The following is a 13326-nucleotide window of genomic DNA, read 5'->3' on the forward strand; positions in this document are numbered from 1 at the left end:
AATTTTAAAAGCATCAAGAGAAAAGAACACAATTGCATACTAGGGAAACCCCATAAAACTATCAGCTAATTTTTTAGCTAAAACTTTGCAGGCTAGAAGAAAGTGGCATGATCTATTCAAAGTGCTAAAACAAACCAGACCAGCCAAGCAAACAAAAACCCTGCAAGGCTATCATTCAGAACAGAAGTAGAGAGAAAGTTTTCTAGACAAACACAAGTTAAAAGAATTCATGACAAATAAACAAGCCCTATAAGAAATGTTAAAAGGCACTCTGAGTGGAAAGAAAAGGTCATAAGTAGGAATAAGAAAAGTAGGAAGCACAAAAGCAGTAAAAATAAGTATATTTACAAAAATCAGCCAAGGAATTCACAAAATAAAATGATATAAAGTATGACACCTATACCTAAAGTATGGGGGAGGGGAGAAAAGGAATAAAGAATGGGTTCAAATTTAAGCAACCAGCAACTTAATATGGACTGCTATATGTATAAAATGTTAAATACAAACATAATGGTAACCACAAAACAAAAAACAATAATAGATATGAAAAAAAATAAAGAGAAAGGAATACAACAAATATATCACTAAAGATACCCAACAAATCATGAAGGAAGAGAGCAGGAGAAGAAAGGAACAGAGAAGAACAAAACAAAGCATAAAATAAGTATAAAACAAGTAACAAAATGGCAATAAGTAAATACCTATCAATAATTATTTTGATTATAAAGGAACTAAACCCCAATCAAAAGGCATAGGGTGATGGAATGGTAAAAAGGCAAGACCCATCTATATTCTGCCTACAAGAGATTAATTTCAGACTAGAGACACATGCAGATTGAGAGTGATGGGACAGAAAAGCATTTATTATGCAGCTGGAAGTGAAAAGAAAACCAGGGTAGCAATATTTATGTTGGACAAAATAGACCTTAAAGCAAAGACTGTAATAAGAGACAAAGAAGGACACTACATAATTATAAAGGGAATAGTCCAACAAGAAGATATAACAATTATAAATTTATGCATCCAATATGGGAGCACCCAAACACATAAAGTAACTAATACCAAACAAAAAGGAAGCAATTGATAATAGTATAATAGTATAATAATAGTAGGTGATAATAGTATAATAACAGTAGGTGACTTTAACACCCCACTTATCAATGGATAGATTATCCAAACAGAAAGTCAACAAAGAAACCATGTCTTCAAATGACACATTGAACGAGATGGATCTAACAGACATATTCAGAACATTCCATCCTAAAACAGCAGAATACATATTTTTTAAGTATATATGGAAGATTCTCCAAAATCGATCATATATTGGACCATGAAACAAATCTCAAGAAACTAAATATGTCTGAAGTCATGTCATGTATCTTTTCTGACCGTAATCCTACTTAACTAGAAATCAACCCTAAGAAAAAAATATCTGGAAAGAATACAAAAACATAGAGGTTAAACAACATGCTATTAAACAATGAAGGGATCAACCAAGAAATCAAAAAGGAAATAAAATACCTGGAGACAAAAACACAACAGTCCAAAATCTTTGGGATGCAGGGAAAGCTGTTCTAATACAGAAGTTTATAACAATACAAACCTACCTCAAGAAGCAAGAAAAATCTCAAATAACCTTATATTTAACCTTAACCTTACACCTAAAGGAGCTAGAAAAAGAAGAACAAATTAATCCTGAAACTAGTATAAGGAATAAAATAATAAAGATTACAGCAGAAATGAATGATATAGAAGATTAAAAACAATAGAAAAGATCAAGAATACCAGGAACTGGTTCTTTGAAAAGCTCAACTTTTAGCCAGAGACAAGAAAAAGGGGGGAGGGGACTCAAACAAAATCAAAATGAAAGAAGAACAATAACAAACAACACTACAGAAATACAAAGGATTATATAAGAATATTATAAAAAAAACTATATGCCAACAAATTGGACAACCTAGAAGAATTGATAAATTCTGAGAAATACACAACCTACCAAAACTGAAGTTGGAAGAAATAGAAAATTTGAACAGACCAATTACCAGCAATGAAATTACATCAGTAATAAAAAAAACTCACAACAACAAAAGCCCAGGAAAGCGTCACAGGTGAATTCTACCAAACATTTAAATCATTAACACTTATTCTTCTTAAAGCATTCCAAAAAATAGAAGAGGAAGGAAAGCTTCCAAATTCATTCTATGAGTCCAGCATTACCCTGATGCCAAAATCAGATAAAGACACTGCAAAAGAAGAGAATTACAGGATGATATCTCTGATGAACACAGATGCGAAAGTCCTCAACAAAATATTAACAAACCAAATCTAATAATACATTTTAAAAAATCATTCACCATAATCAAGGGGGATTTATTCCTGGGATGCAAGAGTAGTTCAATATTTGCAAATCAATCAACATGATTCATCACATCACAAGGGAAAGGATAAAAACCATATGATCATTTCAATATATGCATAAAAATGCATTTAACAAAGTACATCTATTTATCATAAAAAAACCTCAACAAAATAGGCTTAGAGGGAACATGATTTGACATAATAAAGACCATTAATGAAAAAACCACAGCTAACATCATACTCAATGCTGAAAAACCAAGTTTTTCCCCTAAGATCAAGACCAAGACAAGAATGTCAGTTTTCACCATTTCTATTCAACACAATATTGGAAGTCCTAGCCACAGCAGTTAGACAAGGAAAAGAAATAAAAGTTATCCAAACTGGTAAAGAAGAAGTAAAACTTTTACTGTTTGCATATGACATGAAACTATATATAGAAAACCCTAAAGACTCCACCAAATAACTACTAGAAATGATAAATGAATTCAGTAAGGTCATAGGATACAAAATCAATATACAGAAATCCATTGTATTTCCATACATAATAACGAGGAAGCAGAAAAATAAATTAAGAAAACAATCCCATTTACAATTGTATCAAGAATAATAAAATACCTAGCAATAAATTTGACCAGAGAGGTGAAAGACCGGTACTCTAAAAACTACAAAGCACTGACAAAAGAAAGTGAAGATTTCACATACAAATGGAAAGATAATCCATGCTCATGGATAGGAAGAAACAATATTGTTTTTAAAAAGTCCATACTACTCAAAGCAATCTATACATTTAACACGATCCCTACTAAAACACCAACAGCATTTTTCACAGAACTAGAACAAACAATCCTAAAATTTTTATGAAACCACAAAAGACCCCAAATAGCCAAAGAAGCCTTGAAAAAGGAGAATACTGGATGTATCACAATTCCAGGTTTCAAGATACACTACAAAGCTATCATAATCAAAACGTTATGGCACTGGCACAAAAACAGGTGCATAGATCAACAGAACAGAATCGAGAGCCCAGAAATAAACCCATGATTAGATGGTCAGCTAATCTTCAAGAAAGGAGGCATGAATATGCAAGGGAAAACATCTTCCACAAATGGTGTTGGGAAAACTGGACAGCTATATGCAAAAGAATGAAACTGGACCACTTTCTTATAATATACATAAAAATAAACTCAAAATTGTCCCAGAGATAAGGACATAAATGTGACATCTGTAATCATAAAATTCCTGAGAGAGCAAGAGAGTAATTTCTCTGACCACAGCCACCATTTTTCTAGATATGTCTCCTGAGGCAAGAGAAACAAAAGCAAAAATAAACTATTGGGACTACATTAAAATAAAAAGCTTTTGCACAGTGAAGGAAACAAACTAAAAGACAAGCTACTGAATGGGAAAAGATATTTGCAAATGATGCATCCAATAAAGGGTTAGTATTTGAAACATATAGAGAACTTACACAACTCAACACCTGAAAAACAAATAATCCATTACAAAATGGGCAGAAGAGATGAATAGACATTTTTCTGAAGAAGACACACAGATGGTCAATCCACACATGAAAATATGTTCAATATGACTCATGATCACTGAAATCAAAACCACAATGAAATACTGCTTCCCACTTGTAAGAATGGCTAAAATCAAAAGCATAAGAAACAACAAGTGCTGGTGAGGATATGGAGAAAAAAGGAACCTAATGCACTGTTGGTATAAATGCAAGCTGGTACAGCCACTGTGGAAAACAATATGGAGGTTCCTCAAAAAAACAAAAAATGGAATCACCCTATGTTCCAGTAATTCCATTACTTGGAATTTACCCAGAGAATATGAAAACAGTAATTCAAAAATATATACCCCTATGTTTATTGCAGCAGTATTTACAATAGCCAAATTATGGAAACAGCCCTTGTGTCCCTTGATAGATGAATGGATAAAGAAAGGGTGGTATATATACAATGGAATACTGCTCAGCTATAAAGAAGAATGAAATCTTACCATTTGCAACATGAATGGAGCTGAAGAGTATAATGCTAAGCAAAATAAATCAGTCAGAAAAAGACAAATGCCATATGATTTCACTCTTTTTAAAAAAGATTTTTTATTTTTTTATTTGAGAGAGAGAGGCAGAGGAAGAGTGAGAGGGAGAAGCAGAATCCCCACTGAGCAGGGAGCCCAATGTGGGGCTCGATCCCAGGATATTCTGACCATGATCTGAGCCGAAGGCAGATGCTTTAACCAACTGAGCCACCCAGACACCTCCATATGTTTTCACTCTTATGTGGAATTTAAGAAATAAAACAAGAGGCGTGGAGAAAGAGGCAAACCAAAAAACAGACTCTTAACTATAAAGAACAAACTGGTGGTTACCAGAGAGAACATGGGGGACAGGGGACAGATGAAATAGGTGAATAGGATTAAGAGTACACTTATCATGATGAGCACTGAGTCATGAACAGAATTGTTGAATCAGTATATTGTACACATGAAACTAATATAACACTATATATTAAATATACTGGATTTTAAATTTAAAACAATAAATTCCTGTGACCTGTATGTCCAAGTTTAAATTACTTAGAATGACATGTAGGACCTGACCTACCTCTCTGAAATCATCTCTTACCACTTACCCACATGCAAGTGACCTACCTATTGTTCAACATACTGAATTAACTTATATTTCCCAAGTCCAGCTCCAACACTGGATTCCAACCCAAAGATTCTTTGGGAAGGAATCTTATACCTTGTGCATAGCCCTTGCATAATTCCATGTTTCCATCTGCTCTCCCACTAGAATGTGCATGCCTCTGGGGAATGGCAGGCAGGAGTTGTATTCTACTCCCGTATGTAGCACATGCTGGTATTTGCTCCCTACCGGTTGAATATTGAATGATCTCATATTTGCATGTACAGACACTGAGTATCAATAGAAGGATTGACTTTCCCTGGTCACACAACAAGAAACATGGCCACATGAGATAAAATTCCACTCTTGCTTAGAATCTGTTTTGGATGCTCTTCTCACCATACTCCATGTCTTTCTATGATAACTATATCAACCAAAGCAAGATACTTTCAGCTTGGAGCCAATTCTTTCATCACTGGGACAATTATTTCCAAGATATCATTCAGCTCTTATATTTGCTTTAATATAGTGGTGAGTTCAAATTTCCTATCTGCCATTGGAGAAAGTTATTTAACTTCTCTGCATCTTAGTTTCCTTATCCATAAAAGGTGATAGCAATAGTAACTTCATAGGGTTCTTATGAGGATTAACTGGAAAAATAATTTGAAGGGCTTAGGACAACATTTGGCCCATGACAAGCATTCGATATGTGTTAGCTATTCTTTTTTTTTTTTTTTTAAGATTTTATTCATTTATTTGAGAGAGAGAGAGATGACAAGAGAAAGCACAAGTGGGGAGTAAGGAGAGAGAGAAGCAGGATCCCCACTGAGCAGGGAGCCTGACTCAGTGCTTGATCCCAGGATCATGGGATCATGACCTGAGCCAAAGGCAGACAGCCGACTGAGCCACTCAGGCAGCCCTGTGTTACCTAATCTTATATTCTATATAGTTATGGAGCCAAAACCCTTGAGCCCTTCTACAGCAGAAGTGGATAGCCACAGATCAGTTAAATGGCTATTTAAAACAATCGTTCAGGATTGATTTTCACATGACAAACATAGATCATTTTTAGTTTTTGTTTAGCTTCCCAAATATCCCCTAGGTCAGGGGACTGCCATACCCACAAATCATGTATTAAAGATAATTGTCAAAAAATGCCCAATACATGTCCTTTGGTAGTTTTCTTTCCCCAACTATTTTGGACAATTTTAAGCTCAAATGTATTGCTAAGTTCATCTCACTTGACCTACTGATTGGTAAGGCAGCTTTGAAAGTTAAATTATTTTTTTATGGGGTGCCTGGGTGGCTCAGTGGCTTAAAGCCTTTGCCTTCAGCTCTAGTCATGATCCCAGGGTCCTGGGATCGAGACCTACGTTGAGTCTCTGATCAGCGGGGAGCCTGCTTCCTCCTCTCTCTGCCTGCTTGTGAACTCTGTCTATAAAATAAATAAATAAAATCTTTAAAAAATTATTTTTTTGCATTACTTTGCTAAAAATGTCTGCCAGTTTTTACATGAGCTTCCCCTCACTCCAAGGCTACAATGTATGTGTTCATTCAAAGAAATTTAGGAAAAAGCATCTAGACATTATATAAAAGCTGAGTTTCATGATCTCCAGACTCATGCTCTTGGTTTTTTCCCTTTGTTTGACTACTGTAATAAGATGATTCAATGTTCATCTTTGAAAATGTGATGAAAATACATAAAACTAGCTTCACTCCCACACCTAAATAAAAGAGCAAGAAAAAAAATGTCATTCAAATGTCTAGCACATCTAGAAATGCCCATCTTCAGATCTGGCAATCTGTATTTCAAGTGTTCTAGACAACACTAAATCAAGACTACCACTGCCAGTGTGGTCCATGCCAGTATGTATTCAGGAGAAAATCTAATCTGTATGTGTCTCATTCATTTATAAATCATCAAATATTGATTTTAAATGGCTGGTGGATCACCAAGAAACATTTAATTTGTTGTATGATTCCTTTAACCAGCCATCACACCAAAACAGGAAACTATATTTTGCCTGCCATAAACAAAACAGAACATTAAATTTTGAAACAGGGCTAGAAGCTGCCACCTCAGTGCAGCTCTCAGGATGACAGCTGATTTTGAGGTTCTAGGTTTTCCTTGCTCCTGCCAATACAGGAGAAAAATAGTAAATAAAAAAATAAAATATAAAATAAAGAAAGAAATAGAAAATAAATAAATAAAGTAGAAAAGAATGAAAGAAAGAAATAGAAAACAAATAAATAAGAATGAAATAAATAGAAAATAAATAAATAGCAATAGAAAATAAATAAATAAATAGAAAACAAACAAACAAACAAATAAAACTGACGGTCTGTCTTGGTTCTCCGCTAGGAAAGTTGGACATGGTTTGTCCTGGGTGTCCGTAGGGCAGACAGTCTGTTTCCTTGGCCACTGGCTGTTGGATTCTACTTGGCAGGAGGAGAGGAACAGGAGCTATAGGAAGATGAACAGAGATCCAGTGAGCAGCTGCCTAGTTCGGATGCTGTAGGACGCTGCTTGCGGAGTCCCAGTGGGTACTCTGGGCTTAGATAAGCAAAAGAGGTGTCAGGTGGCAACCAAGTCAGTATGTGCCTCCTGCATTCTCTTAGTGCCCGAGGCAACTCAGGAAACTAAGAGATGCTGCCAGAAATGGTGCCTTTTTCCTTGTCAACACAATCACAAACATGAAATACAGTGAGTAACTGGTTGTAAATGGAGATCATGTTTGCTGGAGTCTGTGAGATGGGGCACAAAACAACCCCCCACTCATCCTGTTCCTCACCATGGGAGTGCCATAACTATCTGTTTGTTGAACGCCAGCTCACTAGCACTTCTCGGGCAGAGTAAACTACAGTTACCTCTGCTTTCAAACACCAAAGAAAACACTAAAGACTACAGAAAGCACAAAGAAGGAGAGCCCCTGAGTGCCCCTAGGCTGCCTGTGATTGTCATTTTGAAGGATTGTTATTACTATATTTTGACGCCAGTGGACATATTGAACTTCTTTCCTTAGTGCCATTGGTGTCAGCAGGATCAAAGGTGTGTGTGCGTGTCTGTGTCTGCACAGGCCTGGCAGGAGGTGAGATGGATGAAACAGGAAGAGGGGAGAAAAAATGGGCAACTGAAGAAGGAATGAAAGATGTGTGTGCATGAGAGCCCTGATTTGAGGTTATGTGGCTCATGGAAGATGAATCATTCTATAATATAGTTCAAAGAGGGGACCAGCACACATATCTCCTTCAAAGGCATTCTGACCCCAGTGAGTCATATTCTCTGAGTTTATTGAAGGAACCCAGAATCCCATTTATTGTGAGCAAGACTGATCCCAGGTATAGAAAATGGAGGCATTGGGTACATGCAAAGATAGGACTTCAAGCTAGCTGTAAGAAGCAGTAATTAGAGCAGGGGAATCTTTACTCACTTTTGTGATGGCATCCCTTTGGTGTCAGCTATGTGCCAGGCAGTGTGATAAGTGCTAGGGATATAAGATGAGTAACAAGGTATAGGTCAGGATATACAACTATTCCCTTTATAACAGAATGGGATGTGACTTACAAAAGGTTGAAGAACACATAGCTAAGAGAGAGAGCATAAAGGAGCAGCACTCAGTTTAACCTGGAGAAAAGGGATACTTTCTGGACAAAGAGCATAATAAGCCTTTTGAAAGGACATTTGAAGGAGATGCGGAAGCAGAAGTTAACCAGGCTGACAAAGACAGGGGGATTTTAAGAAGAGGGGATAAACCATATGATCTCTCTGATATGAGGAATTTGAGAGGCAGGGCGGGGGGTCGTGGGGGGAAAAGGAGGGAACAAAATGAAACAAGATGGGACTGGGGAGGGAGACAAACCATAAGAGACTCTTAATCTCAGGAAACAAACTGAGGGTTGCTGCGGGGTTGAGGGAAGAAGGATGGGGTGGCTGGCTTATGGGGAGGGTATGTGCAATGGTGAATGCTCTGAATTGTGTAAGACTGATGATATGCAGACCTGTACCCCTGAAGCAAATAATACATTATATGTTAATAAAATTAAAAATAAATACATAAATAAAAGCATTTGCAAATTTGGTAGGTGAAAAAAAAAAAGAAGAAGAAGAAGAGGGGATAATCATAGCTAACACATATACAGTCTGTACCGAGAACTGACCTACCACTTTACGTGTATTAACTCACTTAACTGTACAACCATATCAGAGACACCAAATCATTATCCACATTCCTGTTTTGCAGATAAAGAAAGTGGGGCAGGAAGACAGTAATAATCTGATCAAGATAAAATAGCAAATAATGAGCAGAGCCAGGATTTTAATCCAGGATGTCTGTGTTTGGAGTTCATGCTCTTAACTACTCCTTGAGAAGAGGGATATCAACTGTTTTGTTCGCTATTATATTCCCAGAGCCTAAAATAGTGCCTGGGACAGAGTAGATGCCCATAACCTGTGTAATGAACAAATGAATATGCTTTCCTTTGTTGAAACAATAAGGAGAAGCCTGCAGTTCATTCACTCATTCAGCAAATGACTACTATTTGCAGATACTGTTCTAATTGCTTAGAGTACATCCATGAACAACAACAAAAAATTACAGTTCCCACCCTCTTGGAGTTCATGTTTTATTAGGGGAGACAGATATTAAACACTGAACCAGAATTATGAGTTTACTGTAGAGTATGTTTCCGTGCAGGATCAGGCTGAAATCAGCCCCTCCGGGACTTGGCTTGAAACTGAATCCCTGCCTCAGGTCTTCTCCTTATTTTTCCTGCTCCCCACCCTCTTCTTGGTTTCTTCTGAAAGCACTTTCTTAATAAGTTGCTTGCAGACATACCTTCCTGAAAATTTGTTTCTCAAGGTTTGCTTCTGAGGAACCTGACCTAAGATAAGAGTTGTGCTAGAAATTAAACTCACTTATAGAAAAAATACAATCTTTACTTCTTGCATCCCTGAATTTATAGCCCGAGACTATATCTGCTGAAACCATAATGCAGTAAGTACTACAATCAAATTCACACAAAGAAGTGGCACAAGGTTTCTTGTGGAGGAATCAGAAAGAAGTCCCTGGAGGATGAATAGAAATTAGCTGGGTGGAAAGAGGTGAAAGCCATGTTAAGAAGAAAGGATAGTAAAGAAAAAGGTGCAGAAGTCACAATGTGTGGGAGCCTGCACCCAGCTCAGCAGGTCTTTAGCAAAAGCTGTAGCATGTGGCCACAAATAGGTATATTTGGAAGGTGCTTGGACCACAGGGTATATGCAGGGAAGAGGATGGGAGAGGGGAGAGCAGCTTAAGATGATACAAAGTTGGCAAACAGACCATCACAAGAGTCGTCCAGGCTAAGGATCTGAACTTTTAAAGGTGTTCAGGGCCATGGAAGAGTTTTGTTTTGATTTGTAATTAGGTCATATAGTCACATGGTACAAAATCTAAAAGTACAAAACACTTATAATTTAAAAAGAGAGTCTCTCTCCTGCCCTTCCCCTGCCATGAGAACTACTGATACAACTTTCCCGAGTATTCCTCAAGAAATATGCTTTGCATATATAGACAATATGTATATATAACCCCGTTTTGTTCACCTGACCCTTTATCATGATGATCCTTGCATATTATTGCAGAGTTTTAAGTAGAGAAGGGATATGATCAGATTAGCATTATAAGATTAGCATCTTATAAATATTATAAATATTACCTTAACCGTAGTGTGCAGCATAGACAGGGAGGAGAACAGGGCAAGAAACAACAGTATCTTGACTTAAGATAGTAACAATATAATGGAAAGAAAAAGACCTTAGAACTAGCCTTTTTCATCAAATAATAACCTCCAATATTCATCTCATTTCTTAATATTGCATTTCTTACAAAGAGCTCAGAGCATCTTCATCCAGTCTCCAAACTATATTGTGGCCAGCTATATTGTGGCCACACTGAGCTTACAGTTTGAAGATTGAAGACACAAGATACATAGACAAGTAAGTTCAGGACACCCAAATTCCGAGTCTAATAATCTCTCCCTTGAATATCCTAATTCTAGGCTGTTGGTGGTCCCAGATCACTGGCACAATGCAGAGTAACCTTCACCAAGAACCATGAGAGTCATTTGCTACACCAGCAAAGTAAAGTAATGATTTAAAAATTCTTAGAAAATGGAGAAGGATTTTTTATCCTAATGCTTAAAAATCCTTTAAGGACTCTGGGGTAATAGAAAGTATTATTAAGCAACCAAAATTTCAAATAATTATTTTTAGAAGCAAAGGAGTTAGACATAGGTCAGGGTCTCCCTTTAAGAGTTCTCTGGACAACTAACTTGATTATATTTAATATCATCTAAACCTAGTGCTCAGGGTACATTCAATACCCATGATGGATTCTCTTCTTAAGAGGTAGACATGAAAGGTTTTGTTAGGCAGACTTCTGCGATGGCCTCCAATGATCTCCATCTCATGGTATTCATGTCCTGTGGAATTCCCTGCTCATGAGGGCAGACAGAAACTAGTGACTTGTTTTCTAATAAATAGATTAAGGTGAAAGAGATAGGATGTCACTCCTGTGATTAGATTATGAAAGGCTGTGACTTCCATCTTGCTGGCAGATTCTCTTAGTCATCTTCTAGGCTTGCATGCTTTGGTAAAGCAAGCTGCCATGCTGCAGAGTCCTACACAAGGAACTAACTAACTGATAGCCAGCAAGGAACTGAAGCCTTCAGTTCAATACCATGAAAGGAATGGAATCCCACCACCAGCCACATAAGGGAGCAGATCCTTCCTCAGTTCAGCCTTCAGAAGAGAATGTAGCCCCTGGGCTCACATGCAACCTTTATAAGAGATACTGAAGCAGTTGATCCAGCTCAGCTGTATCTGGAATCCTGAACCATACAGACCTAGATAATAAATGTCTACTGTTTTAAGCTTCTAAATTTTGGCATAATTTGTTACACAGCAATATATAAGTAATATAAAGGCCTTGCCACATATTCAAAAATGGAATCACTTTGATTTATTTACATAGACTGACACTATTCTGTTAAACATTATATGTTTATGTATGCATATGTTCTCATGAACGCAACAGTATAATTAGTGACCCAAATACTAACCAGAGTGCATACTTGATTGAGACTTAGATATCAATGGGTCTAAAATTTCAGTCCTGTCTTCACTATCACTGCTTCCTGTGATGCTCCCTTAGCTGAGTTTTCAAGACAGGCCCCTTGACTCAAGATCTTTTGAGGAGGGTTCTGGGGAAGCTGGTGTTCCCTCTATGACACAAACAGGGAAGAAAAGATACTAGACTGCATATCTATAGGTGTATTATGCAAAGGCAAAGCTGTCAGTAACTCCAGCATCATTGGATTAAACATGAGGGCTCACAAGAAGCTTAGTTCCACAAAAGTGTGAAATCAGAACAATAATATTGGAGTTGGGGAATAGGTACAGTCATTTCCAACAGATAATGTCTTAAAAGGATCCTAATCTATTTGGAAGGTAAGATGAGATGAGATACTGTAGACGCAGAGATTTTTCTCTTCCTCTTCTTCCAGATGTTTTCAATCTGTCTTCACTTGAAACGGATAAACCTATATTTAAAAAGCATTCACCTAGGGCTAGAGAGGATGACAAAAAAGTAAAAATCAAAGTTTCTGCTTTTGATGGCATAATGGTGAAAGCAGGACACCTATAAGGAAAATCTATGAATATGAAGTAGGGAGTCCTAATTTCACAGAAGTACTTGTTCATCATTTACATGCATTCAGTGAGACTCTCAGTTCACTAACTCAGTTCTCCAAGAAATAACCAATTAAAACTTTTCCTTAAGAATAAATCCATTTGTGCTCTCTCTTCTACCTGGGTAGTGGGAAATCTGATAACAGCCATTATTTGAGGCCCTTCTATTTTAAGGATTGCTACGGAATTCCACCCAAAAGGAGGACAACAGGCCTCTAAACTTGAATGCAGTGCAGCTGTTGCTGATTCCTTACTTTCTAAGCCTGCATGCTCCCTTGAACATAAAGAGTGTGGGTAGGAATCTCAAGGTACCTCAACTAAGGACCAGAAGACGGGAATCTAGACCTTCTCTGTCCATCAATTACAGTGTTCCTTGAAAAAACTCACTCATCCTTTTAAAGGCTCTATTTCTCTTTCTATAAAACTGAGGGAAAATATATTTGTATTCTAACTGCCTCATCAGGAGTCACACAGGCGCTTTCTCTCATTTCCATACTTTTCAAAATAAGTTCTTATATACTCTGTCTGGGAGGTCGGCTAGCCAGGAATTCCTGTGCCCCTGTGACAGATGAGGCGATTGGGAGATTGCCATAAGTGATTCAGG

General features: G+C 37.1%; 2 long non-coding RNA genes across 4 annotated transcripts in view; one reads left to right on the forward strand and one right to left on the reverse strand.

Moving 5' to 3' along the window:
• LOC309857809 overlaps positions 1 to 13326 on the reverse strand; it is a 112842-nt gene that overhangs the window by 91051 nt on the left and 8465 nt on the right. The window lies entirely within an intron of this gene.
• On the forward strand, positions 5427 to 11899 carry LOC309857811. The gene is made up of 3 exons (XR_014307925.1): positions 5427 to 5527; positions 10865 to 10970; positions 11612 to 11899. It is a non-coding gene; the product is annotated as an uncharacterized lncRNA (long non-coding RNA).

The sequence above is a fragment of the Mustela nivalis genome (genome assembly GCF_964662115.1).
Source record: "Mustela nivalis genome assembly, contig: HAP1_SCAFFOLD_1316, whole genome shotgun sequence".
Taxonomy (NCBI): domain Eukaryota; kingdom Metazoa; phylum Chordata; class Mammalia; order Carnivora; family Mustelidae; genus Mustela; species Mustela nivalis.